The 25,297-nt window shown below is 32.8% G+C and overlaps 1 pseudogene; it reads left to right on the top strand.

Annotated features, from left to right (window-relative positions):
* The first annotated feature begins 17,461 nt into the window (after positions 1–17,461).
* On the top strand, positions 17,462–20,725 carry LOC111298319 (G-type lectin S-receptor-like serine/threonine-protein kinase At2g19130 pseudogene; annotated as a pseudogene).
* The last annotated feature ends 4,572 nt before the right edge of the window (positions 20,726–25,297 follow it).

Genomic DNA, 25,297 nt, shown 5'->3' with positions numbered 1-25,297 from the left:
AAAAAAGAAAAAAAATCAAATGAGGTGATACGTGAACACTTCTATTAACATTACCTTCTAACAAAATTAATCTAATTAAAAAACAACAAAATGAAAAAAAGTAAAAACCAAAAGAAAAACAAAAAAGAGAAAAAAGCTAAAAAAATTAAAAGAATAATAAAAAAGAGCTATAAAGGTCTTATAAAAACACCTTATTTTTCTTTCACAAAATTTACCTAACTAAAATTATTAAAAAAGCTTAAAATATGAAAAAGGTCAAATAAAACAAAAAAAGAAAAAGAATGGGGTAGATATTATGTTGCACAAAATTTTGCAACTTTTGATGGGAATATCACGTGAACACTTCATTTATAATTTTTTTATTGTGTGATAACGTTAAAAAAATTATTTTTTAATATAAATTACATCTTAATTATCTATAAATAAAATATTTTAAATTAAAATATCAAATAAAAGCTTAATTAATATTTTCTATAAGTGTTAAATATAAAAAAGGCCTATGCACTATATATTTTCTATAAGTTTGGTGTCTAAAGTAATAAAATTATCAATTTTATACTCTAACTTTAGTTTTGTTATTAACTTTGATATTTCAAATTAATATCGTTAGTTAATTTAATGATGTGATATAAGCATTCAATAAGATCTTAATACGTGTCAAAAGTTTAATAAATTTTATATTATCAATTGTAATATTAGTACTACAAGAAAATTTTAAAATTTTTTTAAAAAATTAGAAAGATTCTAAAAAAATTAAAATTTTTTAAAAATATTAAATATTTAAATTTTTTTAAAATTTTTAAAAAATCTAAAATATTTTTAAAATTATAAAGATTTAAAATATTTTGAAAATTTGGAAATTTAAAAAATTCAAAATTTTAATAAAAAATTTAATAAATGAAAATTTTAATAAATAAAAAATTAAAAATTAAAAAAATGAAAATTTAGTTTTTTTTGGCAATATCTAAAAAATTTTAAAAAATTATAAAAAAATTAAAAATTAAAAATTAAAATTTTTTAAAAATCTCAAACATTCTAAAAAATTATAGTAAGTTTTATAAAAATTTTATAAAAAAAAATTTAGAAATTTAATAAAAAGTCCCCAAAAAAATGTTTTGAAAATTAAAAAAGAAATAGAAAATTAAAATGGTAAGATTAAAAAAATATATATTTTAAGTAGTTTAAAAATTTTTACAAAATTTTAAAAATATTTAGATTTTTCCAAAATTTTTAGATTTTTATATTCAAAATTTTAATTTTTTTTAATGTTAAGAATTTTTTTATTAAAATTTTAAGTTTTTTTTATTTTTTTAAGTTTTCATAATTGTTTAAAAATTTTAAAATATTTTATTTTTTAGTTTTTATTATTTTTTAAATATATTTCAATTTTTTAAAATTTTTTAAATCTAATGTGGTAATTGATGATGTAGTATTGATTAAATTTTTTGATACGTGTGAATATCTTATTTGATATTTATGTTATCTTAGCAAGTTGAATGATAATATTAATACTAAATATTAATGAAATGTTAGAATAAAAATTAAAATATTAAATTAATAATTTTATTTATTTTAATGTTGGACTAATAACAATATATAATATAAAATTATTTTATATTTAATCATATATATAAATATATAATTACAAAAATAATAAAATATATATTTGAATAAAGGGGAATTAAGAAATTAAAAAATTAAAAAAAAAAACCTTAAAAAGTGGGATCCATCTTTCTAAAAATGCCAAAAAATAAGACGGGAATTAAAAAAAATTAAAAGAAAAAAAAAGTAGGACCCATCAAAAATTGGGAAAAAAAGGTGAGACAAAATTTTTAAAAAAAGATATGATGACAAAAAAAAAAAAAAAAAAGGCGGATGGGATTTGACAAAAAAATCCACAAGGAAAGAAAGGATTGTGATCGGAAAAAAAAAATGGTGAGGCCCACAAAAAAAGAGAGAGAGAGAATGGATGAGGTGATGGGACCTAGGACAAAAGAAGAGGGAGGAAGAAATGCCACGCGATAGCCTTAATGAAAAGTACTATATATCTGAGTATGTGCAAAATTAATGATACGGATGGGTTCTTAAAGAAGAGCAAGTGTTTATTCCTCGAAGCAAAACTTAAGATTTTTTAAATCAAATTTATAAGCTTTTTATTAGAAGCAATTAATCAAATATTAAAGCCAAAATCTATATCATTAAAATAAGAGATTTTGTTAAATAAATCAAATTTACAATTTTAAAATATTTTAATAAATTTTTAGATAAATATTTTTATTTTTAATGCTATTGACTTTGTTTGAGTAAGTACGACCTTTTCTTTTATGAAATTTTTGTATCTTTAAGAAATTTAGCAACTCACATATCTAATTTTGGACATGAGTATATAAACTCAATATGAAATGAAAAAAAAAAAAATCTCTATAAATTGAAAAAAAGACTTATATAATTTTGGACATTTTTAGATAGATCCTGTTTTGAGCTGCAACTCGGATAACACCCACTCACACTTTCTATTCTTTACAATCTTTTAAAACTATCTATTCTTTTTATTTTTTAATAATAAAACACGGAAAAGTGAAAAAATTGAATAGAAAAGAGAGAAAAACATAAAATAAAAATAAAATTTGAGTTTGTTTAATAAAAAAAAAGAGAAAAGAAAATAAGAATAAATATTGCTTTTTTACATTTATTTATAAATATAAATAATTTCAAATCGAAAATATACAATGAAAAAAATAATAAAAGAGATGGAAGTGTTATATATTTACAAGATTGTCAATCATATTTAAAATTTTTTATCTTAATTTGAAAATATTATAATAATAAAATCATATAATTTTTTTTTAATTTTTCAACTTTATCAAAAAATAATAAAAAAATGATAATTTCTTTTAATTTTTTCTTCTTTACGATCTAACATACCAATGAAAAGAAAATAATATATATTATCTTTTTACTTTTCTTCTCTAATTTTTTATCTTTCTATATTTTATCCACCCTATCAAATAAAATAGCGGGAGCCAAGTGTCGGCTGTGTTAGAATTCATGCAGTGTTGCTTTCAGATTTCGGTTGAATTTTCAGGCAAAAGTTGCATTTTTCGAGGACGATTTCGACCAACTTTGAAGTTTTCGGTGAGCTGCCCAGTTTCTGACAAAGGATTCCAGAAATCAAGCAACTTTTTGGTGAACTTCCGATAAAAAACTTAGATTCCGACGAAAAATTTCAGAATTCGATGAAAATTCAATCGGAGTTCTTTGACCGTTTTAGAGAGAAGCGAGAGAAAAAAGAAGGAAGAGAGAGAAAGGGCGAAGTAGGTTTCTGTCAAAAAATGAAGGAAATAGCCTTATATACCCTCTAAAACGATGCCGTTTTTACCTTAAGTGACCTAGAGGATCCGCGCGTTTTGTCAAAATCCGACGACCCGAACGTCGACCCGCGCGTGTCTCACCCCCTCCTAGCCGATAGTCGAGCCGAGCCGACGTCTCAAGCCGCCCCTCCGAGCTGTTTCTCTTCCTTGAGCCGAGCCGAGTCGAACTCCGAGCCGTTTCAGGTTTTTTTTTATATTTATTTATTTATTTTATTTATTAAATTTGGATTATTTAATGTTTTTATCTTTATTTTACTTTTATTTTTGTTTTACTTTTTTTTATTTTCACTTTTATTTTTTTATTTTATTTTTTTAAATAAAATCCAAAAAAAATAAATTTTCAAAAAATCAATTTTTGAGGAAAAGTTGAATGTATCAATTTTTCTTGAAAATCAAAGTTTTCAAAAAATATTTTTGAGGAAAAGTTGAAAGTATCAATTTTCCTTAAAAATAAAATTTCAAAAAAAAAAGTTTTTGAGGAAAAATTGAAAGTATCAATTTTTCTTAGAAATAAAATTCCAAAAAAAAAAGTTTTTGAGGAAAAGTTGAAAGTATCAATTTTTCTTGAAAATAAAAGTTTCCAAAGAAGTATTTTTGGGGAAAAGTTGAAAGTATCAATTTTTCTTAAAAATAAATTTTCAAAGAAATCAATTTTTGAGAAAAAGTTGAAAGTATCAATTTTCTTCAAAATTAAAGTTTCAAAAGAATATTTTTGGGAAAAAGTTGAAAGTATCAATTTTCCTTAAAAATAAATTTTCAGAAAAAATATTTTTGGAGAAAAGTTGAAAGTATCAATTTTCCTCAAAATTAAAGTTTCAAAAGAATATTTTTGAGGAAAGGTTGAAAGTATCAATTTTTCCTGCACAAAAATAATCATTTTTTTCTTTCTTTTTAAAATGTTAAATAATCCAACGATGGAGCCTTTGCAAGTGAAACGGTAGTTTTCTTGCATACTCTTGAGATGAGAGAATTTTCTCAATTTTTTGCTAAAAGTATTAGAGTCAATTGAGAATAATTTCCAATAATTAATTACTTGATAAAATTTTAAGGCTCATTGGATAACACAAATTTAAGCTGGTACCATCTTTCGATGGGTGTTGTGAGGGTGCTATAACCTTTCTCACACGTAACCGAACTCCCGAATCCTGTTTTGGTTAGTAGACCTAAATCTATTCTTTTAGGGACCTCTAAACTTAGGTGTTCCCTGAAAGGACAGATTCCTTAGGTGGTCAATCGCACCTAGATAAAAAAGATTGGTGGCGACTCCCTTAAGTCAATGTCTAGCGATACATCCTCGGATCTAGACGTTATGATAGCTTGGTGACTCCGCTGGAGAACTCTGAGAGTCAGGCCAGCAAATAATTTGTGTTATCCAAAAGCCTAATAAAATTGAACCTTTTGTATAAAATTTTTTATTCATTCATGTTTATTTACTTTATTAATTATGTCATTCATATGCATATGCATAACATGAGCTCTATACCCGAGCTCTGTCCCTCGAGGAGGGAGTAAAGTACCTATTGCTTTCGTGAGATCTAATGCCTCCGCAGTGGCTAGTGAAATACTCCCATTCAAATTGAACCTTTTTCGCTTATAACCTGTAATGGGTGAGGATTAGGGTGCTTTACTAGTTTATGATGGACAATAATGTAAAGAATAATTTGAAAACCTTTAGACTTTAACCTTGAACCACATATAGTGAACCTTAAAAGTGTCTAAATCTAAGATAGAGTCCTTTCTACCCAATGATAGATGTACCCTGAAATTAGAACACAAAAAAGGTGTTTATCTAATCATTTTGATTGTCTGACTTTGTGCATCATTTTCATTATCATATGTAATATTATGCATCAGCATCACTTTCATTTCATTTATGGAACTAACTATGTTGTTTGTCTGATTGTATGCATCTGTATTACTTTCATGATCATGTTTTAACACAATCATTTACATCCATTTCATATTAGATTTCATTCAAAAAAATGTACATTTCATTCGTGCATCAAAGCATCATACATAAAGCATAGCATAGCATTTTTAATCATAATTATGGTGCTAGAGGTTCAAGGATAGTTCCATCAAGCAACTTCATCCACCAATACAACACAAGAGCTCGAGCCAGGCAAATGGAATAAGAAAATTCTAATCATTTCGAGAGATTAGAGAAAGCTCAAGAGAAGTTAGAAGAAGAGTTGAATAAGATATTAGAGGCTTTGAACAAGCTAACCAAGGGGAAGGCAATAGAGGAGAATGCTAGCCAATAGGAGGAAGATGACCTATTGTGCCCTCCTGGTTTTGAGCCACATCAAGCCTAATCTGTACAAGGTCTACCACCACAGTGGTTCACCTATCATGTACCCAGAATGCCATCAACTTCAAATTAAAGACAATTCTTATCTTTACTGAAAAGGTAATAGAACCAATATCAATCTTAAATTTGGATGATCTAGAAGAAAAGTTGAGACCTAAGGAGAATGGGGCTTTAGAAGCCTCAAAAGCTGAACAGAAGATGAACATGTTAGAGAAAATGCTACGAGCAGTGGAGGGAGTTAGTTTTTATAGCTTAGTTGATGCTGCTGGGCCCTGTTTAGTTTTTGATGTGGTTATTCTTCCAAAATTCAAGGTGCTGAAGTTCTAAAAATATGATGGTACAAAGTGTCCAAAAATTCACATTACTATGAATTGTCGAAAAATGACTGCCCATGCCAATAATGAAAAGCTCTTGATACATGTATTTTAAGACAGCCTCACTGACTCTACTGCTAGGTGGTATGTCCAGTCGGACAGGAATCGTATTGGTTCTTAGAGCGATATGGCTTATACTTTCATTAGTCGATACCAGCATATAATAGACTTGGCCCTTGATCATCTTTCTTTACAGAATATGAATAAGAAAGCAACTGAATCGTTCAAAAAATATGCCCAACGGTGAAAGGATATTGCTTCTCAAGTGCAACCTATTTTGACTGAAAAGTAGACTATCGTATTGTTTGTCAGTACTTTAAAATCCCTTTATTATGAAGAGATGATAGAGAATGTCGTAAAGAATTTTACTGACATGGTGATCTCAGGTGAAATCATTGAGAATGGTAAGTTGAAAGGAGAAGAAACCAAGAAAACACCCAAGAAGAAAGAGACTAAAGCTCAAGCTGTAGGCTTTGACAGATAGTTAAGGGGATATCAACCCTATCCACCCTCAGATTACTCTCCATACTCTCCTACTGTGAACAATACTTCATCTTATCCATACCAACCAGCCCCACGACCAACTAATTCATCCATATACCAGCCCATTTTCATCCTTCAAGCTCCCATATACAGCCTTAATAGTCAAACTCCTGCAAGACCTTAAATTCATCCTATTAGCCTGAAAAGTGATTCACGAGAGCAATGGACTACTCGAGAAAAACTTGTATCTGATCCAATCCTCATGACTTATACGGAGTTATACTAAAAGCTTTCTAATAGTCACCTAATTACCTCCAAGCCATGTGGACCCACTTAAATCACCTCATCTTAAGTGGTATGATCCTACAGTTCATTATGACTACCACTATAAAATTGTTGGCCATTGCACTAAAAATTACGCTACTCTAAAGCATGAGGTGCAACGGTTAATCAAGGATGGAATGAGCTTTGACTTCTAGCACTGTTTGTGCCAAGTATTTACAGGCCATTATTTCCAAGATAACAGAGAGAAAATCTGAATTAGCAAAGCTTGAGCAATTGATTACAGAAACTACTTGATGAAGTAACTTGGGATATTGATGATGTTGCTGGATGTTTTGAGTACTATACGTACCTTGCTGAAGGTTTAGAGCAAAGCAAAAGATTATGCTATAATACTGAAGCCTTTCGGGTTAGTACCTATCACCTGTTTGAAGCTGGCTAACGTATGTAGGAAGGTTGGTTTTTCTCCAGATGTCTTGAATATTCTGACTGGATTAGGCCTGAAAGTTACGATTCCTTTGGCATATCATCCCAATGTTGACAAGATTGCCTTTACCAGAAGCAATACAACAGTGAGCATGATAATGGAAGCAACCACTCAAATGGTCAAGCCTGTATCTTTAGAACTCGACAGGAAAAGCCCAATCATTTTGTTTGAGGATCAAGAATATAAAAAGTCACAATGAATCAATGGGGCGAGATAAAAATCCTTCACCTAGTTACCCAGAGGCATGATTTAAAAGAAGATGTTAAAACTGGTTGAATGCCACTTGTCATTCTAAGAGTTCTTTTAAAGTAATGTTAGGATTTCTTTTCTACAATATGATTTCACTTGTTATCATCTTAATAAGGGTAAGTTAATGCATTTCATTACATTTTTTCTTTCACTCGACCATTATTTCATGCCCTGTTACTTTTCATAACTTTACATTCCCATTTTTAAATTTCAGATGATGAATATTTAGACAATGATAATAATAATTCTAGGATTTAATTTTGAAAACTCATCCATATTAATATGAGGAGATGATTTGAGCAAAAAGTAAGCTGTTATCAGAGGTGAAATAGATATGTCTTGAAGATGTGTAATCTTTTATACAAGTTCATGAGCTTTGTTCAATAGATGATATTCAAGAAAGGTATTCACAATTGAGATGAAAAATGGCCATCTTTCTTTTACCATTCGAAAAACCATTTATTGCTACCCCTTTGAGCCTATCATGATTTTTTTTTGAAGAAATCCAACCAAGGATCACCCTCTACACTGGAGGGTAATTTTTGAAAAAAAAAAACACAAAAGGTCTCAAAGATGGAAAGAAAAAAAAAGTAAAAGAAAAATAAATGCCACACATGATTTGGGGCAAGTAATGAAAATTTTTTATGTGAAAAAAAATAGTGAAACGATGTAGGGGCGAAATGCCAAGCTGCATCAAATGATCTTTCGATCTTGAACCTTTTTAATATATGTTTTGAGCCTATTATATCCATTTCTTTTATGACCTCTCACCTTGACCTACATTACAATCTTGAAAAGCCCATTTGGATCAAGTGTGAATGCTTAACTTGAATGATCGTATGTTGAACGAAGGTATGCTTATGATGAAACAATGGAATCATGCTACATTGCTCTAAAGTTGGATGTATGAAAGATATCGACAATGGATGAAAAATGAGCAAAAAAAAAAGAAGATGATGAAAAAAAAAAAGAAAAAAAAGAAAAAAAAAGAAAGAAAGAAGGAAAAAAATGAGAAAATGAAAAAAAGAGATTTAAATTGAAAACCTGAAAGGGTGATTTTGATAGAAAAAAAAAAAGATCCAGGTCAAATGACTCACATGAATGAAAGATCAAAGACATCTAAAGATCCCTCAAAACTGGGGTAAAGTTCGCTAAGCTCAAGATGACTTCAACAGTAAATGGAATGAGTTTTTGAAAAAGAATCCTAGATTAATGTTAAAAATTCTTTGAATATTCATCATTTGGACATACCATCCATCCCAATGACATGTATCCAATTTATTTCCTTTCCCATTTGTTTTGTACCAAAATAGATCTTCATTGATTATCTTTACCATAATTCACCTTGTGTTCTCTTATTGTTTCACCCCTAGAATGAAAATGCTTGATTGCATTATATTTGTCAAGATTTGAAATGATAATAAATGAATGAATATGTGTTTAAAAGAATATTGCATTCATTTGAAAAAAAATCTAAGATGATGATGGTAACAAAATGAAGAAATGGTAGAACCTAAAAGAGATGATTTGAAAAGATATATGATGTGATCAAATGAAGAATATAATGGGACAAATCTTGAAAAGTGGTATAACCAAGTGATGAGTACAAGGATGAATTGGTCGATATGACTTGCAAGTTATGATTGAATGATAAGAACAATCAGTGGACAAAGTTTGTTTTGGAATGGTTAATGCTGAGACACCTATGAGTAAAGACCTAGTGATGGTGGATGAAACTTGTTTTGAAATTTGTTAGTGCTGAGAAATTCATTGAATGATGGTCAAGTGATGATTGATTGATGAAGCTTATTCCAAAGTATGAAGAAACTGAACAAGGAAGACATGTGGAATGGTGAAGTTTTGAGAGCCATATCACCATAATTATTTAGAATTTTATTGCATAGACATTTGCATTACATGCATCATGGTGGCATCGTCGCTTGAATAGTACATGCACATGATTTGATGAATTAAACTTTATTTAGACATGCATGGCACTATAAGAATATAGGTTGCCACATTTGCATCATTAAGAAAGCATTTGCATCTTTGGTCATAACATTCATTCATGCAAAATTTTGAGTCACTTGAAAAAAAAATGGTGAATATTTTGATGGAAATCTTTGAGAACTCAAATGAGAATCTCTGAGTTTCAAAATTAGAATCTTTGAAGAGTGAAACCCTAAAGTTCATCAAATGTGAATCTTCGAACAAATGAAAAGTTTTAAATTTTTGGATGTGAATCTCCAAAGTACAAAGCTTCAACTTTTTAGATATGAATCTCTAGATTTTTTTAAATGAGAACCTTTGAACTTAGATGTGAAACTCTAAGTTTTATTACTGAGCCTTTGAACTCAAATGAGAAGCTTTGAATTTTTGGATGTGAATCCTAAGCTTGCCAAATACGAATCTTTAAAAAGCCTTGAACTTTTGGACGTGAGCCTTCAAAATTCCAATGAGGATCTTTGATGCGAGTCTTACAAGTTGCAAATGCAAATCTTGAGATCTTGCAAATTTGAACAAAACTGAAATCTTGAGAATCAAATTTCAGTAAATTCTTACAAAGTTGAAAGGTTCTTACGAATCTGAACCTATGAATGTTGAACTCAAATTGTGAATCTTTGAAATCCCATTACAAAATTTCTTCAATCACGATCTATAACTCCTTTGGACATGATTGTCAAAGAGCCATTTATTTTTCAAAGTTTCGTTGCCTCTGTTTAGAGGAGCAGTTTACTTTTCAAAGTCGTAGTGCCTCTGTTTAGAGGAGCAATTTACTTTTTCAAAGTCGTGGTGCCTCTGTTTAGAGGAGCAATTTACTTTCCCAAAGTCGTTGTGCCTCTGTTTAGAGGAGCAATTTAATTTCCAAAGTCGTGGTGCCTCTGTTTAGAGGAGCAATTTACTTTTCCAAAGTCGTGGTGCCTCTGTTTAGAGGAGCAATTTACTTTTCAAAAAGTCGTGGTGCCTCTATTTAGAGGAGCAATTTATTTTTCCAAAGTCGTTGAGCCTCTGATTAGAGGAGCCATTTATGTTTCTCAAAGTCGTTGAGCCTCTGTTTAGAGGAGCTTTGATCAAAAACAAAAAAAAAACAAAAAAAATAAAAAAAAAACAAAAAAAACAAAAAGTAAAAAGGTCGAGTTGAGTCTGGATTAGATGTCTACGTCTTTGCGTAATTTCTATTTCACAGAAAGTGTGCAAAGAGGGGCAGCTGTAGACACCTAATTTGGTCCAAGCCCAGATCAATTGGGCTTGGTCCAAATAGGTAAGTCTATGTTCTTTTTTTTTTCTTCTTTATTTTTTTTCATTTTTATTTATTTTTATTCTATTTCCATTTTATTATTATTATTATTATTTTATATTTTCTTTTATTTTTATCTTAGCTATTTACTTATTTATTAATATGTATATATATCTTTATTATTATTTTTTTTCTTGTTAATATTTCTGTATATCAGATTATGTATTATGTAATTTTAATTTATCTATTAATTTTCTTCATTTATCTGATTTATTTTCATTTATTTTTTTTATTTATCTGGCTGAAAATTGGATTGGGATTCAATCAGAAGAGTCCATGTTGGATTCAATGATTGAATCCCAATCCAAAGAGGAATTGGGATTGATAAGAAAATCTTCTGATCAATCCTTATAAAAGGGATCCTTTGGAACAGAACAACACACAGAGGGAAAAATAGTAAGTAAAGAAGCTACTGGTTGAGAGAACAAGGGTGTATAGAAGGTTAAGAAAAGGTTTAGAAGTTAGCAGAAATTTTTTGAAGATTTTGGCGATTTTTTTTTGGAAATTTTTGAAAAATTCCAGATTTTGGTTGAATTTTTCTACGAAAATTGCATTTTTTCGACGATGATTCCGGTCAACTTTGAAGTTTTCGATGAGCTGCCCAGTTTCCAACAAAGGATCCTAGAAACCAAGCAACTTTCTGGCAAACTTTCGACGAAAAACTCAGATTTCGGTAAAAAATTTTAAAATCCGGTGGAAATTCAATAAGAGTTTTTCGACCGTTTTAGAGAGAAGCGAGAGAAAAAAAAGGAAGAGAAAGAGGGGGAAGAAGGTTTCTACCAAAAAATGAAAGAAATAGCCTTATATACTCTCCCAAAACGATACCGTTTTTGCCTTAAGTGACCCAGAGGATTCGTGTGTTTTGTCGAAATTTGACCCGACCCGAGCATCCACCCACTTTTGACCCATGCGTGTCTCGCCCCCTCCGAGACGATAGCCGAGCCGAGCCGACGTCCTAAGCTACCCCTTCGAGCCATTTCTCTTCCTTGAGCTGAACCGAGCCGAGTCGAACTCCGAGCCGTGCCAAGTTTTTTTTTATATTTATTTATTTATTTGTTTTTTATTTTGTTTATTAAATTTGGATTATTTAATGTTCTTTTATCTTTATTTTACTTTTATTTTTGTTTTACTTTTTTTTATTTTCACTTTTATTTTTTTATTTTATTTTTTTAAATAAAATCCAAAAAAAAATCAATTTTCAAAAAATCAATTTTTGAGGAAAAGTTGAAAGTATCAATTTTCCTTGAAAATAAAAGTTTCCAAAAAATATTTTTGAGAAAAAATTGAAAGTATCAATTTTCCTTAAAAATAAAATTTCAAAAAAAAAAGGGTTTTTGAGGAAAAGTTGAAAGTATCAATTTTTATCAATTTTCCTTAAAAATAAAATTTCAAAAAAAAGGTTTTTGAGGAAAAGTTGAATGTATCAATTTTCCTTGAAAATCAAAGTTTTCAAAAATCAATTTTTGAGGAAAAATTGAAAGTATCAATTTTCCTTGAAAACAAAAGTTTTCAAAGAAGTATTTTTGGAGAAAAGTTGAAAGTATCAATTTTTTCTGCATAAAAACAATCATTCTTTTCTTTCTTTTTATTTTCTTTTTAAAATGTTAAATAATCCAACGATGGAGCTTCTGCAAGTGAAACAGTAGTTTTCTTGCATACTCTTGAGGTGAGAGAATTTTTTCAATTTTCTGCTAAAAGTATTAGAGTCAATTGAGAATAATTTTTAATAATTAATTACTTGGTAAAATTTTAAGGCTTATTGGATAACACAAATTTAAGCTGGTACCATCTTTCGATGGGCGTTGTGAGGGTGCTATAACCTTCCTCACACGTAACCGAACTCCCGAACCCTGTTCTGGTTAGTAAACCTGAACCTATTCTTTTAGGGACCTTTAAACTTAGGTGTTCCCTGAAAGGACAAATTTCTTAGGTGACCAATCGCACCTAGATAAAAAAGATTGCTGACGACTCCTTTAAGTTAATGTCTAGCGATAGATCCCCGGATCTAGACGTTATGACAAAATATACTGTATATCATTGTGTATGAATGATGATGCCACTGAAGATGAGGAAACCTTCTATTTATAATTGAGGTTTCAGCATTGTTATTGTTATTTCTTAAAATTAAAAGGTTATATGATTCTTAAAAATAAAGGATTACATAATAATACATAAATTACATCATGATTCTAAGGATCCCCTTCTGATTCGAAGGGTTGACCAGATCTCCTCCAGAATGCTACCAATCTTGAATATTTTTAGATGATTCTAAATAGGCTAGGCTTTTCTGCGTCCACCTAAGTGCGGTGCAAGCATGTTGCAGGCTTGGTCCTGGCTGTGCGAGTAGGCTTGACTGGTATGCAAGCCATTTAGATGCTTTTCCCATGCTTATTGTGCAAACCTCTACTTCTATCCCTAGTATTTGAGTTTTGGTCGCGGGTGCTCGGGCCTCAGCTCGTGGTGTGCCCGCCTAAGGTGTGACATTCTCCCCTACCTGATTGTGTGATGCCCTTGTCATGTCTTCTACGTGAAACTGCTTGATCTGGTCCTAAAACTGCCATAAGTCCTCTATTGGTTACCAACTCACTTCATTGTCTAGAAGTCCCTTCCATCATACCAAGTACTCCTATCTTGGTTGATAATTTTGTCGCCTCACTTTTCGGTTAACAAGAATGCTTTTGACCTCGTTCTCGTATAAGGCCTTGGCTCTCAATAGTGCACGCTGTAACTCTACTTGTCCTAAATCCCTTTAGTCCTCATGGAATGGTTTAAACATGCCAACATGAAAAATTAAGTGTACTTTCAACTTGGATGGCATATCTAGCTTATAGGTAACCTTGCCTACTCTCTTAAAAACTCTGAAAGATCCCTCATACCTCTAGACTAAACCCTTGTGTAGGCTCTTATGGTGCATGATAGGGTGCAGCTTCACTATGACCAAATCCTTCACTTAGATTGCATATCTCTCCTCTTTTGGTCTACCTACTTCTTTGACCTTTTTGTAGCTTTGTGTAGATGGACTCTAGCCAAGTTGGCTTGCTCTTGCCAAGCTTTGGCTAACTTGTATGCTGTTTGATTAGGCTCTTTGTAACCTACGGTAATTGAACCAGGCGTTAGTGGCTGTTGCATTGTCACAACCTCAAAAAGGCTCTGGTTCATTGCTTCACTCTTTTGCAAGTTGTAGGAGAACTTGGCAACATCAAGCAGCTTGGGCCAATCCCATTGTATGGCACTTACATAGTGTTTGAGGTAAACCTTCAATAATCCATTCACTCATTTAGTATGCCCATTAGTTTGTGGATGCATGCTGGTAGAACAGTTCAAGTCTAACCCTAACAACTTGAACAACTCAGTCTAGAATTGCCCTGTGGATCACCTATCCCGATCACTAACAATAGTTTATGGTATTTTCTAGTGTTTCACCATGTTTTTCAAGAACAAATGGGTTGCCACCTCTACTGGGCACTCTTTGGTTGCTAGAATGAAAGTCTTGTACTTGGAAAATCTATCCACCACTACCATAATGCTTTCAAACCCTTATACTTTGGGTAGACTAATAATGAAGTCCAAAGTGACACTCTCTCATGGTCACTCTGGTATGTACAAAGGCTCTAAGAGACCAGTTGGTGGCTTGAGCTCTACCTTATTCTGTTGGCACATAAGATAGGTTTTCACATATGCCCCAATATCATCCTTCATGTACGATCAGTAGTATCGATCTTCTAGTAATGTTAAGGTACGACTCGCCCTTGGGTAACCAACTTACTTGGAATCATAGCACTCTTGCATAATTTCCTTGTAGAGCTTTTCATGCTACGAGATAAATAACTTATTGCCTTTGGTGTACAACAAATCATCCTATAACCAAAACTATGTAGTCTTACCTTGTTTGACATAGTCGATGGGAGTCTTAGCTATAAGATCATGTAGTAGCCCTTCTTTGATGCACACCACCAAAAAACCTATTAGTTAGCTAATGGCAGCAAGGCTCGCCTTTCTGCTTAGGGCGTTAGCCACTGTGTTTGTATGCTCAAGCTTGTACTGTAACTTGTAATCAAATTTCATAAGAAAGTCTTGCTAGCGAGCCTATTTGGGGGATAGTTTTTTTTGCGTTTGAAAGTAACTGGTTGCAACATTATCGATTTTGACCATGAACCTCGACCCTAACAGGTAATGTTGCTAAGTGTGCAAGTAGTGCACCACTGCTATCATCTCTTTCTCTTAGATTGTGTATCTACGCTCGATCTTGTTGAGCTTTCTACTTTCAAATACAACTATATGGTTTTCTTGTATTAGCACGTCTTTTGTTGTAAAGTCTGATGCATCCATATACACTTCATATAGCTTAACATAGTCTAGCAAAGCTAACACTAGCTCTTCTGTCACTGTCTGCTTCAACTGATTAAAGGCTTACTGGCATGCAGTGTTTCATTCCTACTTTCTCCCCTTTTTAAGTAAATCAATCAATGGTGTGATATTGGATGAATGGCCTTTGATGAAGCACCGATAGTAGTTGACTAGCCCAAGGAATGATCTCAACTTGGTGACCTTGGCTGGTGGTTCCTAATCCAAAATTGCATGGACCTTGTCTGCATTTATGCATATCTTGCCACCTCTCACTATATGGCCTAGAAACAATACCTCTTGCTGGGCAAATGAGCACTTTTTTTTTTTTACAAATAGTTCGTTCACCCGTAGCACCTCAAACACCTGTCTCAGGTGGTCTACATGTTCCCTCAATGTTTGGCTATAGATTACAATATCATCAAGATAAACCACAACAAAATGATTAAGAAACGGTTATAGTACCGAGTTCATGAGCATGTAAAATGTTGTTGAAGCATTGGTGAGTTCGAATGGCATAACCAAGAACTCATAAGAGCCATAGCAAGTGACACATGTGATTTTTGATTTATCTCCCTCCGTAATCCTGACCTGGTAATACTTTGATCGTAATCCAGCTTGGTGAACCATTTGCGCTTCCAAGTTGGTCAAACAAGTCCGTAATGAGGGGTATAGGATAGTTGTTTTTGTCAGTCAGCTTGTTCAATACTTGTAGTCAATACATAATCGTAAAGACCTATCCTACTTACATTGGAACAAAATCAGGGCACCATATAAGGCCTTAAATGGCTTGATGTAGCCAGCATCGATCAATTCTCAGAGCTGCTTTCGTAACTTCTTCAACTCTAAGGGTGACATCTGATAAAGGGCCTTAGCTGGCTGCTTAGCATTGGACACTAACTCAATCTTATGGTCCACCTCTCTTTTGGGTGTTAGCTTGCTAAGTAATTATGCAAGTATCACATCGCTAAAGGTCTTCAGCACCTCTAGCATTTCCAAGTAGGTGTCAGACTTTGTCTCTCTCTGTTCATCATATTTTAAGGTAGCCAAGAAAGTGTCTTCATCTTTACTCATTGCCTTGACAAATTGAATGGCCGATAGCACCTTGGTCCCAATCTCGAACCTGTACTTCAGTAGTACAAGGCATTGGCACCATGCATCCAGAATGTATATATAGTTGACAAAAGGCAAAAAAAGAGCGTTAATCTGAGCAAGAAAATCTAACCAAATCATAAACTTATAATCATCCAATTGTATTACCTTGATGGTCTTCTTACCTTTCCAATCTCCAAGCTGTATCTCTACCCCATGTACCACTTAAATGGTTGGAACCTCATTAGAGTTGATTGTTTTGATGGTAGCAGTCCCCTTATACACCTTTAGGTCGAGTTACTAGGCTCCATCACCTAAAATAAATAAATACGAAGCATCTATGTCTACCAGTGCGCTCACTTTCTTGCCTGTAACCAACAGATCTATATATATCAGTCAATTTGGCTTACAGCTCCATTTACCTTGGACTATATTGAGCATAATCTCCTTTTTTGACTCTTCATCCATGTCTATAGCAGCCAGCTTGCCTTAGGAGGGGTTCTGTGCTCCATGCAACCCGTCATATAAGCAATAAGAGATCGACTCCCAGTCTCTCCTAGCCTTTGATTTTTTTACTGGTGGCTTGCCTTAGATAACCTTGTCCGAAAGATCTCGGTCTCTCTCTTTGGACTGTCGATTATGGTTTTCACCATTAGACTATCATTTATGATCCCTCTTGTCCTTGTCTTTCCCTTTGGGCTTGGTAGACTCTGACTTGTTTTGTGGCTTAAACTCCACTAAGGACTTAGCGGTGATCATGGCCTTAGCCATGTCACGAACTCCCCTCTTCTATAGCTTGTGCTTCACCCATGGCTTGAGCCCATTCATGAAGGCAAATAGACACTTGGTCTATATCAAATTTGAAATCTGTAGCATCAATTCAGAGAACTTTTGGACATACTCTCTTATGTCCTATTACTGAGTAAACTAATGTAATTTTGCCCGTGCCTCATCATTGGTGTTCTTGAGATAAAACTGCTCCATGAACTCATTTTGGAACTCCTCTCAGGTTTTAATTAAGGCACCTCTGTGCCTCACATCATCACACCTATGCCTTTACCACAATAAGGTAATGTCAGTAATATACATTGAAGTAGTGCTTACCTTATTAGCATCATCCTACATGCCTGTGGCCTAAAAGTACTAGTCGATCCCTCATAGAAAGTTGTCTACTTCTTTGACAGCCTTAGTCCCCTTGAACTCTTTAGGCTTGAGGATTTCCACACGGGCTTTGGCACTCTAGTGATCAAGCCATTCCCAATGGCTGTGTTGTATGTAGTGAACTCTCCCTTGAGCTCTTCCATCTCCTTATGCATGGTCTCTACTTAGGCCTCCAAGGCTTTATTTTGCTGGGTGAACATGTCGATGGTCTCATTCAGAGCTGCTTGCAACTCACCTTTGAGCTCCTCTTCCATAGAGTCCAACACCTCAATGTGAGTCTCCACCTTATAAAGCTTCCCTTTCACATCGCCCATTATCAGCTTCACCTTGGACAGCCGCCCATCCATGGTAGACCAAATGTCCCTTGAACTAGCTTTCTTCCCCCTTCCATGGCCTTGCTCTTGGTCCTCTAGTTGTTAGCTAGCAACATCACTCTAGGATGTCATTTTCGCAAATGCCTTGAGTGTGACCTAAAAACAACCGAATAGAACTTGTTCTGATACCAATTGTCACGGGCTCTGACCTTTAAACCAAAATTTGTGTGACCTTAAGCTAGGAATTAACTCCTTATGCCTAAGTCAACCTATGAACCAAGCGTGCGGGCACTACGCCAACTAGAAAGGTAGAATATGCAAGTTAAAAGAATATGAGAATGCTAGAATATGCTAAATATTACTGAGTGTGAATGATGATACCATTAAGGGTGGGGTGACCCTCTATTTATAGTTGAGGCCCCAGCACTATTATGGCTACTTCTTAAAATCAAGGGATTACATTATTCCTAAAAATAAGGAATTACACATTAATACACAGATTACACCCTGATTCTAAGGATCCCCTTTTGATTCTAAGGGTTGATCAGATCTCTTACTGAATGTTGTCGATCCTAGATGCTTTTAGATGATTCTAGATTGGCCAAGCTCCCCTGGGTCCACCCAGGTACGATGTGAGCTTGTTGCAGGCTTGATCCTGGCTATGTAGGTAAGCTTGACTGCTTTACGGGAGGTATGGACGCTTTTTCCATGCTCATTGTGTAAACCCTGCTTCTGCCTCTGGTGCTCGAGCTTTGGTCGCGGGTGCTCAGGCCTCAGCTCCTAGTGTGCACGCCCAGGGCATGACACCTGCACCAGGTCTCTTCTCGTTGGAGCTAGATCCAATAAAAACCAAATAAATTTTTATTTTATGGAATGGGTCCCAACAATACTGGACGAGTGGACCTTGGGATGAGCAGATGAGGATTTTCATCTTAGTTCAAGAAATGAGATTGAATTACATCTACAACTTCAGCTATGTTTCAAACGAAAACTAGAGTTATTTTACTTATTCGCTTTATAATCCTGCTACCATAACTCGATTTATTATGGATGTTTCGGGGCAGATTAAGCAGCAGTCATGGTTTGTAAATAGCAAGCGGTGGAATTTGTTCTGGTCGCAGCCGAGACAACAATGCCAGGTTTATGCTTTTTGTGGGGCTTTTGACTGCTGCAATGAAAAAGGTCTGCCTTTCTGTAATTGTTTGACACGTTTCCAGCCAAAGTCAGAAAAAGACGGGAATCTCGATGATTATTCTGGAGGTTGTGTAAGGAGGACTAAACTGCAGTGCGACAATGCTAGTGATGGAAATAGAAGGGGAGGCCAACTTCTAGAAAGCCGCCAGACAACTTTGCCTACAAATCCAAAAAATACGATGGCTGGTAGCATCATGGAATGCAAATCAACCTGTCTCAAGAATTGCTCTTGCACTGCTTATGCTTATGAGAAGAAACAGTGCACGATTTGGATTGGAGATCACTTGAATCTGCAACAACTTGGACAAGATGTTACCACCGGGAAAAGTCTGTATATTAAGATTGTGGCTTCTGAGATTCAAATAAGAAAGAACTGGGAGTAATTATTGTTGCAGTTGCAGTTGCAGTTTCAGCAGGACTACTCCTTTTAGGCCTAATGATGTTCATAATCATTAGGAGGAAAAGAACAATCATCACTGCAGAACCAGCAGAAGGGCCAGTCGTGGCTTTTAGATACAAAGATTTAAAGAAGGGAACCAAAAATTTCTCTGGAAAATTGGGAAAAGGCGGCTTTGGTTCTGTTTTCAAAGGTATTTTGCCAGATGCAAGTGTTATAGCTGTGAAGAAGCTTGACAGCATCAACCAGGGAGAGAAACAATTTCGTGCAGAAGTCGGTACAATAGGGAAGATCAATCATGTCAATCTAGTTCGCCTTCGTGGGTTTTGCTCTGAAGGTTCAAGAAAGTTGTTGGTATATGATTACATGCCGAACGGGTCTTTGGGCGGGCATCTTTTCCGGGGCAAAAGATTCAGAACTTCTAACTGGAAAACAGATACCAAATTGTTCTTGGTGCAGCAAAAGGCCTGGCTTATCTCCATGAGAATTGTAGAGACAGTATCATCCATTGCGACATCAAGCCAGAAGCATTCTTTTAGATGTTGACTTTAGTCCAACATTGGCAGATTTTGGCCTAGCAAAGCTTCTAGGACGGGAGTTTAGTCGGGTCCTGACCACTATGAGGGGGACAATGGGTTATCTTGCACCAGAGTGGATTTCAGGAGTGGCCATAACACCCAAAGCTGATGTTTACAGCTTTGGGATGATGCTTTTGGAATTTGTATCAGGGAGAAAAAACTTTGAACACACCAATGATGAAGTAAATACTTTCTTTCCAACTTGGGCAGCTAGACAAGTGACTGAAGGCGCTGATGTTCTCAAACTTTTAGACAGCAGATTGAATGGAAATGCCAATTTAGAAGAGCTCTCTAGAATGTGTAAATTGGCTTGCTGGTGCATCCAGGATGATGAAATTCGGAGGCCATCTATGGTTCAGGTTGTTCGGATCCTGGAGTGGGTTTTGGAGGTGAGCCTGGCCCCTATCCACAATTTCTACAAATAATATTTATTAACGACCAGGAACACGTATCTTTCTTCACTGACTCCGCATTAAGCGTTAGTTCAAAGGCACAAGCAATGCTTTAGACGCAGCTTCTCCAACCGAGAACATTTTATCCTGAATGAGCTAAATTTGGCAATGACCATATAGCTTGCGCTTCCTTTTTATTTATTTATTTATTTTTTCTTTTAATGCCCAAGTTATTCTTAGAAGTATCTTGATTTCTTGCTGGGACTATGCTGTACTCATAATTTAGCGGAAGCCTCACTTTGTGGTTTGAGATTCTGTGAATAGTAATGGACTAATGGGCATCCTCTACTTCGTAAAGCTTGTTTAGACTATCTATATTTCTAGGACCCATTTCCATAGCGTGAACTTTAGCCTTGATTCATTTGTAGAATAATGCATCAAACTAGGGGATTTAAGAATTGGAGTTACTAGAATACGAAGTTTAGCTCAATTGGTTTATGTAATTACCCTTAAAAGATATCATCTTGTAAAGATCACGATAGTTCTGATACCATTTATTAGGCCAAAAACCTCAATCAATTGATATTCATGCAAGCGGAAGTGAAATTAAATAATCAATTAATCACATAAGAGATAACAAATTGACGTGGTTTGATCCAACCAACCTATGTCTATGGATGAGAAAAACGATCCATTAATTGTTGAGAATTATAAATATAAAATTCTTTTCAATCAGCACTCAACAATCAATACTCATAGGTCTTCTTAATCTCCTCTAATTCTTTAAAATATTCTCAACCCAAATAAACATATGCCCATGTGCATCCATACCTATGTGGACCATCATAATCTTATCTGATCCACTTAAACAAAACAATTATCATACTTATGTAGACTCTCTCAGCCTCCTCTAGTGTTCTCACAAACATTCAAATATACACACACATAAAGACATTAATCTCCAGTAGTCTTATGATGTATTCATCTAATAAAATCCTACAACTCTTCTACATTTTTTTTCTCATACCTAACCTTATGGAGATTTCACCTAGTTATAACTATATTAACTTGCGTATCAAGAATTTCTTTCCTCTTAAAATTTTTTTTTTTTACAAGTTTTCTTGTCCATCAACTAATATCTAATCAATTTCAAACAAATTTGTTATGAGATTTAAGTCAATATTCCTAACAATCTCTACCTTGATTCAAATTTCATCAAATCTTAGTATTCATGCTAGACATACTTGGTTCCACCTACAATGGAAGTCATACAATTATCTTCTCTTATGTATCTTTAAGTTTCATGCTAATCAATCCTTAATCCTCAAAACACGAACTCGAACTTTTTTCTTGAATTAAGCTCCTCTAAGGTTACTTTTTTTCATGTCTCAAACTTTCAATTATGATATCACTTGTAAAGATCGCAACAGCTTTGAAAACTCTTGTTAGGCAAAAAGCCTCAATCAATTGAAAATTCACGTCAGCAGAAGCGAAATCAAACAATCAATTAATCATATAAGAGACAAAAATTTAATATGATTTGGTCTAACTAACTTATGTCCACGGATAAAAAAAAAGATCTACTAGTTATAGAGAATTATAAATATACAATTCATATAAATCAACACTCAATAATCAATATCAATAGGCCCTTTCAATCTTTTCAAGTCCTATAAAGTATTCTCATCCCAAACAAACATATGCCTATTTGGGCTTATACTTATATGGACCATTTCAATTTCCTCTAGCTCACCTAAATAAAACGATCATCATACTTATGTGAAGCCTCACAGTCTCCTCTAGTTTACGCATAAACATTCAAATATACACCCATAAGACATTAATCTCCAATAGTCCTATAGGGTGTCTATCCAATAAAATATTATAACTCTCTTACATTTTTTTCTTATGCCTAACCCTACAGAGACTTCATCTATTTATAACCATACTAACTTATCCATTAAGAATCTTTTTCCTCTTAAAATTTCTTCTTTGGCAAGTCTTCTTGTCCATCAAACAATATCTAACTAATCTCATACAAATCTATTATAAGATTTGAGTCATTATTTCTAATACATCTAGCAAAACTGGATTTAAAATCTAATACATGTAACCCTTTCTGCTATTCCCAATTTACGACATACGTTATTAAAAATAAAAAATTAGAGTTGCTATTATAATATGATAGAAATGCTAGGACCAATAGTTCAGTACTTCTATTTCACTAGAAGTGAATGTTTCTTCATTGTTCTCTTGCATTTAAGTTGTCTATTTGTTCACTTGTTGGACACTGCAGAAGACCAGCCATGTTTTTCATTCTCATTGATAAGAACATTTTGTTTCCTATGACAAAAGCTTGTAGCATAGATGCTTGCACTACTAGTTACAACTTACCCAAATTTTCTTCCCCCCTCTTTTTATTTTTTTTTATTTGTTTAAAAAAAATTCACAATGTAGACAATCCTAAATCTCCTCCAAAAAGAGAAAAGAACAAAGGCTGAATCTATAGTAGCTTGGTGAAATGGCCTTTTAGTAGAATATAGAATGGAGTAACCTCAGTGTTTTTGTGAAATAAAGAACTCATAATCCCGCTATTAATTAAACACTTAACATTGTTTTTGCAAACACAACCTCAGGCAAAAATTAAAGGCATTTTTTTCCAAAGTTTTGAATCGCTTCACAAGAATTTTAGAATTCTTACATTGTGACAATTTTTTCAAAAAAGTTTTGATGGGTATTTTCAAATCAAACCAGCATTCACCTTGTAATGAAAACATAAGTATGTGAAACATATATCCATGGCTTTTAAAAATGAATCATAAAGATTTTTTAGAGTTGGAAACCACACAAGGTCAAGGCCTAAAAAAAAAAAAAAAAACCAGAGATGCACTTAAAAATATACATATAGTTATAGGATTAAAACTTTATGTCATGCCCCTAAACTCGAAGATTTAGAACATAATAATACCGTATACTTATGAGATGAATCTCACAAGCATGTAAGGCAATGGATATCATACGAATTAAACTCCAAAATACTATACAAATTCAAAATCAAACTCCAAAGGGTATTCAAAATTTATAGTTTACAAACCCAAGTCTATGAAATTCATGTGTTACACTGGATAAAAAATACAATAATATTCTAATTTTATTATATCAAGGTACTCACATTACAAGCTATATGATGATAAAGGATAAATGAAGTCTTGCAACCTAATCTCTTGTTAAAACTAAGCCTTGAAGATATAAATATCAAAATTTGAAAAGTAAAAAACATTAAAGGAATGAGTACGATGACTTAGCAAGTAATCGACATCTCCTTAGTTGGATTAAGCATGTCATAAAATATTTAGGCCAAAATATTATCTAAATGATTCAAAAAAATTTTGGTAGTCTTGTATTCACAAATATATTCTCAAAACAAAAATTTCAAATCACAAAATATAGTAAAATATCACAAAATTATAAATTTTATTAATCTCTCATAACATACTACGATCATACTTAACCCTTGTAGCATAAGTCAGAATAAAAAATTTTTCTCTGGTGCAATGAGACAAAAGTATATTAGAAGCAACTAGTTCATTGCACTGCAATCATAATTAACCCATTAGTGCAATGGAATAAAATAAAAATCACAATAACCCTTTTAGTGCAATGGGACAGAAGTATATTATTGATGGTACAGTGAACAAAAACCATTATTCTCAACTAGTGGAATGGTTCAAATTTGGTATTGATATCACAAAATACATATCGACGTGACCAACAATTAACCCCTGTTAGCAGGGTCAAACCATGGTCATACTAGAAGACAAAAAACCAAAATATATTTTTACCAACATATGCAAATTCAATAGTTATGAATTTTCTCAAAACATAATCCATACAAAGCAAATTCCACAATCATTTCAAAGAAAAATTTCATATTTCAACAAACGATGGATATATAAATATATTATTATGAAATCGCATTCAAAAATTAAAATAATATGAAATTATATTCCAAACTCATAACAAATAAATCATATATACATTTTGCATGCTTAACTCGATTTACAAAATCAATGGACAAAATAATATACATTATATATTTCAACTTTAAATATATTGAGGCTAATTTTTAGGGACATAAAAACCAAAGGGATATTAAGTCATTTACCTGAAGCGCTAAATCAAAATTTAATAAGCAAATCACTCAATTCTCTTAATATCCTAATAATTCAAAAAATATTCAAAAATAAAAATTTAACTCAAAAACATAAATTTAATAAGACAAACCTTCTATGGGTCATCTTAAGCAAATTGGGCTATGTGGTAACTTTTTCGATAATCGAAACTATTTGAAAGTATTTTCTTTTAGTATATAAAATAAAATTTTTTTTAATGTAGCTAAATGCCTAAAATTGAGTATAAATATGAAATTAAGGATTAAAACATAAAAAAATTAGTAGCAATGTAAATTTTTACAAATATTTAGCTTTTAACACTTAATAGTAATCATTTTTTGTAAATTTGAGCATACTTTAATAACCATTTAACAATACTAATAATAAGAAATTAACATAGTAAAAATATATTAAAATAAGTGAAACTTCATTAAAAATAATATAACTAAAGTAATTTATAACTAAATACATCAAATATTGGTTGAAAATAATTTTTAAAATAATTAAAAACAAAATTTTTTAAGTTTTGAAATTTTTGTATTTCATGATCATCTAGCTTATTTTGAGCAACAAAATCTTTAACATTCAATAGTTCCCAGTAACAAAAGAAAGTAGTAATTTAAAGTAGGAATGTAAAATTACAACTTAGAGTTTTGTTTCAGCAAAAATGATTTTCAGAAGTCTAAGTTTCAAAAACAAAACTTTACAAATTATTACAAACAGTCCAAAATTTTTTGAGTTTTAGATTCATGAAGCCTACTTTAGGATTTTAATTCTCTTAGCCTAAATATCAACTAA

The sequence above is a fragment of the Durio zibethinus genome, chromosome 16, assembly GCF_047325235.1.
Source record: "Durio zibethinus cultivar Kanyao isolate XHJ-2024 chromosome 16, ASM4732523v1, whole genome shotgun sequence".
Taxonomy (NCBI): domain Eukaryota; kingdom Viridiplantae; phylum Streptophyta; class Magnoliopsida; order Malvales; family Malvaceae; genus Durio; species Durio zibethinus.
Note: the sequence above shows the minus strand (reverse complement) of the source record. Positions and strands in the feature narration are given on the sequence as shown.